Source organism: Chrysoperla carnea (genome assembly GCF_905475395.1).
Source record: "Chrysoperla carnea chromosome X unlocalized genomic scaffold, inChrCarn1.1 SUPER_X_unloc_30, whole genome shotgun sequence".
NCBI classification, from domain to species: Eukaryota; Metazoa; Arthropoda; class Insecta; order Neuroptera; family Chrysopidae; genus Chrysoperla; species Chrysoperla carnea.
Genome location: NW_025408157.1, coordinates 30,001 through 37,500, shown reverse-complemented (window position 1 = coordinate 37,500; position 7,500 = coordinate 30,001). Strand labels below are relative to the sequence as shown.

Below are 7,500 nucleotides of genomic sequence, written 5' to 3'. Positions count from 1 at the left end.
TTAGCCTTAGATGGAGTTTACCACCCACTTAGAGCTGCACTCTCAAGCAACCCGACTCTAAGGAAAGATTCACCTATCATCAATAATAATCACTACGGGCCTGGCACCCTCTATGGGTATATGGCCCCATTCAAGATGGACTTGGATGTATTATATAACAATAGGTTTATATTGAATCTTCCTAAACACTACATTCCCCAAGTGTCTGTTTATCAGCCACGGGGTTCAGTGCTGGGCTTATCCCTGTTCGCTCGCCGCTACTAAGGGAATCCTAGTTAGTTTCTTTTCCTCCGCTTAATAATATGCTTAAATTCAGCGGGTAATCTCACCTACTCTGAGGTCGTAAAAGTTTTTAGAAGTATTAAAACAAAAATTTTTTTTATATATTATGTTTTTGTTATATTTTATAAGTAAACAATTTTCTTAATTATTCATACTCAAATTTTTTTAATATTATTATATAATATTATTTTTATATTTATCTAAAGAGAAGAAAATAAAAAATAAATAATTATATATATTAATTTTTTTCGAGTATATTGAAAATTTTATTACAAATAAAATATTCCATAACAAAATATTAATATATAATATTTTTGTTTATTCTTCTTTATTTAATATTTTAAAAATATATTATTAATATCATTTATTATTAATATTATTATTAACATAAAGTTTTATAATATTATATATAAATGATAAAAAATAATATTGATATATTAATTTAAAAATGTCGACAAATAATAAAAAATATATAAATTTTAAATGCTATTAAAAACATTTTATATTTATTTTTTTCTTATATTTGGCGTAAAACATTCATATATAAATAATTTTACATTTCTTTTATAAAAATTTTATTTATCAATTTAATTAAATATGAAAAAATAAATTTTCTTTTTTAATTATTGATAAATTTCTTTTTCATAAAAAAAATTTTATGTAAAATAATCTTTTATTATATTAATATAATGTATACGACCCTCAGCCAGATGTGGTCCGGGAACAGTATCCAAGGACCGCAATGTGCGTTCGAAATGTCAATGTTCATGTGTCCTGCAGTTCACAAGTTGACGCGCAATTAGCTGCGTTCTTCATCGACCCACGAGCCAAGTGATCCACCGTCCAGGGTAATCTTTTTAAATTTTAAATGTAAGTATTATTATTAATAATAATCTTTATTTTTAATATAAAAAATAAAATTATTAATTTATATATCTTTATAAATTCTTTTAAAATAAAAAAATTTTTCTAGAATATAAATTATATATTTTATTTTAAATATATATATATAAATTAAAGATATTATGGTATTAATAAATATATACATAACATTTTTGATATTTTTGTTAGTGCTAGCTAGATATAATAATTAATATTTGGTATATTTTATAGAAATGTATTTATTTTTTTTTTATAAATTATTTTCTACATAAAAATATATATAATATTAATATGGTACAAAACAAATGGGTTTGTTTTTTAACATAATAACTTTTAATAAAAAAAAAGAAATATCAAGACAAAACATAAAGAAATTTAAATTTGAAATAAATTTTATTCTTTAAAAAAATTTTATCTTGTGTTTTCTTTATTTTTATTATATAACATAGAAAAATAAAAATATAGATTATATCAATTATAATCTTATTTTATTTTTCTTAATAGAGATTATATACATATAAACAAATAATTTCAATATATTCTATTTTTAATTTCACTTTTTTATAAGAGAAATTATTTATAGATTTTATTAATAATTATTGTTTAATAATAATAATAATATTGAATATAAAAATATTTTATATGTAACAAATATATTATTAATATTTATATAATATTCTCTATATTATATGTATAGATATATTATGTGTATAAAAAAAGTTTGGCGTATTACTTTAATATGATATCATAACCAAAATAAATCTCTTTTAACACATAATTACTATTATATATTTTGAGAAAATTACATATTAATATGTTATTTTGTTAAAAAAAATATTTCTTATCAATAATATTTTTATTTTTTGGAATATTTAAAAACAATACAAAAAATATAAATAAATATATTTTATATATATCGTTAATGATCCTTCCGCAGGTTCACCTACGGAAACCTTGTTACGACTTTTACTTCCTCTAAATGATCAAGTTTGGTCATCTTCCCAGCAACATCGGCAATATCAGAAATATTGCCGCGTACCAGTCCGAAGACCTCACTAAATCATTCAATCGGTAGTAGCGACGGGCGGTGTGTACAAAGGGCAGGGACGTAATCAACGCGAGCTTATGACTCGCGCTTACTGGGAATTCCTCGTTCATGGGGAACAATTGCAAGCCCCAATCCCTAGCACGAAGGAGGTTCAGCGGGTTACCCGGACCTTTCGGCCTGGGAGGACACGCTGATTCCTTCAGTGTAGCGCGCGTGCGGCCCAGAACATCTAAGGGCATCACAGACCTGTTATTGCTCAATCTCGTGCGGCTAGAATGCCGCCTGTCCCTCTAAGAAGAATTATTTGTACGCCGGCAGTAAAAACCACATCAAAAAACTGCGTACCCATACACCATAACATATGCAACATAAAGCACAATATATACAAAATATAATCTTGATCGTTAAATCTCAAAAATACATGCATATATAAATACAATACATAACACACATGAAAATGAATGAAATGGGAAACAAACAGCCGATGGGCCTTGAGATGCCGGTAAAGTACGTCGATTTAGCAGGCTAGAGTCTCGTTCGTTATCGGAATTAACCAGACAAATCGCTCCACCAACTAAGAACGGCCATGCACCACCACCCACCGAATCAAGAAAGAGCTCTCAATCTGTCAATCCTTCCGGTGTCCGGGCCTGGTGAGGTTTCCCGTGTTGAGTCAAATTAAGCCGCAGGCTCCACTCCTGGTGGTGCCCTTCCGTCAATTCCTTTAAGTTTCAGCTTTGCAACCATACTTCCCCCGGAACCCAAAAGCTTTGGTTTCCCGGAAGCTGCCCGCCGAGTCATCGGAGGAACTTCGGCGGATCGCTAGCTGGCATCGTTTATGGTTAGAACTAGGGCGGTATCTGATCGCCTTCGAACCTCTAACTTTCGTTCTTGATCAATCAAAACATTTTTGGCAAATGCTTTCGCTTCTGTCCGTCTTGCGACGATCCAAGAATTTCACCTCTAACGTCGCAATACGAATGCCCCCATCTGTCCGTATTAATCATTACCTCGGAGTTCCGAAAACCAACAAAATAGAACCGAGGTCCTATTCCATTATTCCATGCACACAATATTCAGGCAAAATTTGAGCCTGCCTTAAGCACTCTAATTTGTTCAAAGTAAACGTACCGGCCCACCTCGACACTCAATTAAGAGCACCGCGACGGGATTGCAATTGGGGGCTGCCACCGCTCTTAACGGTTAAACACTTACGACAAATTACATAATAAAAATATATATAATGCATTAAATAAATAATAACACTAAAATATACTTTATACATAATCTGTACCACCCACCGGTAGGACGTCCCACATAACATGCTAGTTAAACAATGCGAGCATTGAACCAACAGTGTAGGACACAGATTCGACTACGAGCTTTTTAACCGCAACAACTTTAATATACGCTATTGGAGCTGGAATTACCGCGGCTGCTGGCACCAGACTTGCCCTCCAATGGATCCTCGTTAAAGGATTTAAAGTGTACTCATTCCGATTACGGGGCCTCGGATGAGTCCCGTATCGTTATTTTTCGTCACTACCTCCCCGTGCCGGGAGTGGGTAATTTGCGCGCCTGCTGCCTTCCTTGGATGTGGTAGCCGTTTCTCAGGCTCCCTCTCCGGAATCGAACCCTGATTCCCCGTTACCCGTTACAACCATGGTAGGCGCAGAACCTACCATCGACAGTTGATAAGGCAGACATTTGAAAGATGCGTCGCCGGTACGAGACCGTGCGATCAGCTTAAAGTTATTCAGAGTCACCAAATTAAACGATGCAAATTAAAATTTACACCGATTGGTTTTGATCTAATAAAAGCATTCCTTCCATCTCTGGTCGGAACTCTGTTTGCATGTATTAGCTCTAGAATTACCACAGTTATCCAAGTAAATGTGGGTACGATCTAAGGAACCATAACTGATATAATGAGCCTTTCGCGGTTTCACCTTAATTTGGCTTGTACTGAGACATGCATGGCTTAATCTTTGAGACAAGCATATGACTACTGGCAGGATCAACCAGGGAACTATTTGTATTTATAATATTAAATATATAATAATATACATGATATTTTTGTTTTCTTATTATAAGAAAAAAAATTTTCATACAATAATTATTAATATATAATAATATTATTACAATTTCATTTTAAATATCAGATGGTCTCACCCATTACTGATATAAATTTTTTTTTTTTTATATCTCTATTGTTTTAAAATTAATAGAAAAAACATATGAGATATATATATTATTATTAATTTTTTTTTTTTCAAATATATATTTTATTATGTCATTTATATAATTTTTTTGCTTTTACAAAAAGAAATATATAACATGTTATTCATAATAAATATTATTGAATAAAAAAAAAAAATAATAATTATGATTTTTGTCAGACCATCACCAAATGGGTCTTAAAATATTTCAAACATTTTCTCATACTCGTCGCTAGATTGAAAGCGTCATTTATTTTTTAATTTTATTTAAAAAGTTAATTTTAAATAAAAAACGTTATAATAACACTTAATATTCTCGCTTGGTATGAGGTGAGTCAATGTAATATTATTTATAAAAATAATTTTTATATAAATATTGTGTGCTCATATGGGAGTGTAAAGTTTAAAACTTATAACCCATGAACTTGCTTTGACAAAAAAATTTATATGTTATTCTATTTATAATCAATAATTTAATAAAAAAAAAATTTTTTTTAAATATTGATATAAAAAGATATACATATAGAGGTTTTTTTACAAAATTCTCATTAATTTTTTTACAAAAATAATAATACAATATTTAATATCAAAATAATCCAAACTGATTACCATCCAGACTATTATCAATATATATAAGATTGTATTATTATTCATTTCAATACATATTTATTAAAACTGAGATAAAATTTCATATATTAATAAATATGCATGTGTAAAAAAAAAATTTTTTATATAATAATTGAAAATGTTTTTGCTATTATTTTGTATACATACATTAAATAATTGATAACAATTTAATACAATGTACACCTAAAAAATAATAACAGCATATACATATTCGAAACATTACTAGCAAAAAAACCAAAATACAATATTAAATATCAAAATAAACCAAACTGATTACCATCCAGAATATTTTGAGTATATATATATATATAATTTTGTATATTTTGCGTTCATGTTAATAAAATATATAAATGATACATATTTGAAAAGTGTTATTCTTCTTTCTGTTTTTTCGTAATATCATGGTGTCCATAGACATGCAAAAGCGTCATACCAAGCCATATACATACCTACACCACCTTTGTTGAATGATACACGAACAGTATGAAAATTAAACAACATATTCAATATCATTTTATATTATACTAAAATAAATGTTATTCTATTAAGAAAGTGTATATTTTTAAATTTGGCATTCATTACATAGTCAAAATACAATAATAATATAGATGATACATATACGATAATTGTTATTTTTCTTTCTGTTTTTTCGTGATATCATGGTGTCCATAGAATTGCAACGACGTCATACCAAGCCATATACAACTCTACACCACCTTTGTTGAATGATACACTTAGAGTATGAAAAATAAACAAATTATACTATATCATACTATATCATATATGTAAGACTGTTGAACATAATACCACAAAATACACTATTTCATATAGATATACATTCATTCTTGTCAACATAAAAGTACGTTATAAATGATACATATACAATAAGTTTTATTCCTCTTTCTGTTATTCCGTAATATCATAGTGTCCATAGAATTGCAACGACGTCATACCAAGCCATATACAACTCTACACCACCTTTGTTGAATGATACACGGACAGTATGAAAAATAAACAACCTATTCTATACCATTTAATATCATACTAAAACATGAAACAAATGTTATTCTATTAAAAAGTGTATTATTTTATTATATTTAGTATTCATTACACAGTCAACATACATAAATGATACATATACGATAAGTGTTATTCCTCTATCTGTGCATCCGTAATATCATAGTGTCCATAGAATTGCAACGACGTCATACCAAGCCATATACAACTCTACACCACCTTTGTTGAATGATACACGGACAGTATGAAAAATAAACAACTTATACTATACCATACTATATCATATGTGTGAGACTGCTGAACGTAATACCACTAATACACTGTTATACATAGATATACATTCATCTCATTAACTTACACGCACTATCCATCATATATATTAAAGACATTACACCCGGTGCTTCAAACTCAAAATATGATAATGTTTAAAATGGCTTTAAACATCATAAACTTTACAGAATAATCAAAATTTAAAGAAAAAAATTTTTAAAAAAAAATTTTTTTCAGCTAAAAATTTTTATTTTGGGACCAAAAAAATTTTTTTTTGCTTTTATCATATTTTATTAAATGAAATTTATGCATTATAATAAATTATTCAATAAACATTAATAATTATAATAAATTATTAAAAAATTTTTGGAATTAATGCAAATTTTTAGAAAAAAATGTATATTTTTTTTTTATATACAAATCGTACATGTTATATTGCGACAGGGTACCGGTATAATACATGTGATACATATGTAGATTTTCGAAAAAAATTTTATCCTTTTAAATAGTCCTAAATACTATATAAAGGTAAAATATATAGAATTTTTCGGGATTCATTAAAAAATTTTAGGGAAAAAATTTCATTTTATTTTATATACAAATCGTACATGTTATATTGCGACAGGGTACCGGTATAATACATGTGATACATATGTAGATTTTCGAAAAAAATTTTATCCTTTTAAATAGTCCTAAATACTATATAAAGGTGAAATATATAGAATTTTTCCGGATTCATTAAAAAATTTTAGGGAAAAAATTTCATTTTATTTTATATACAAATCGTACATGTTATATTGCGACAGGGTACCGGAATAATACATGTGATACATATGTAGATTTTCGAAAAAAATTTTATCCTTTTAAATAGTCCTAAATACTATATAAAGGTAAAATATATAGAATTTTTCGGGATTCATTAAAAAATTTTAGGGAAAAAATTTCATTTTATTTTATATACAAATCGTACATGTTATATTGCGACAGGGTACCGGTATAATACATGTGATACATATGTAGATTTTCGAAAAAAATTTTATCCTTTTAAATAGTCCTAAATACTATATAAAGGTAAAATATATAGAATTTTTCGGGATTCATTAAAAAATTTTAGGGAAAAAATTTCATTTTATTTTATATACAAATCGTACATGT

At 27.9% G+C, this 7,500-nt stretch overlaps 3 non-coding genes across 3 annotated transcripts in view; all 3 read right to left on the bottom strand.

Annotated features, from left to right (window-relative positions):
• Positions 1-343, bottom strand: part of LOC123304213 — a 4,577-nt gene extending 4,234 nt beyond the window's left edge. Inside the window, exon 1 of the ribosomal RNA XR_006536255.1 lies at positions 1-343. This exon is cut by the window's left edge and continues 4,234 nt beyond it. This is a non-coding gene — a ribosomal RNA (large subunit ribosomal RNA).
• A 635-nt stretch (positions 344-978) lies between these two features.
• On the bottom strand, positions 979-1,133 carry LOC123304217. The gene has a single exon (XR_006536258.1). It is a non-coding gene; the product is annotated as a 5.8S ribosomal RNA (ribosomal RNA).
• A 951-nt stretch (positions 1,134-2,084) lies between these two features.
• On the bottom strand, positions 2,085-4,240 carry LOC123304212. Its single transcript, XR_006536254.1, has one exon. It is a non-coding gene; the product is annotated as a small subunit ribosomal RNA (ribosomal RNA).
• Positions 4,241-7,500: the final 3,260 nt, after the last annotated feature.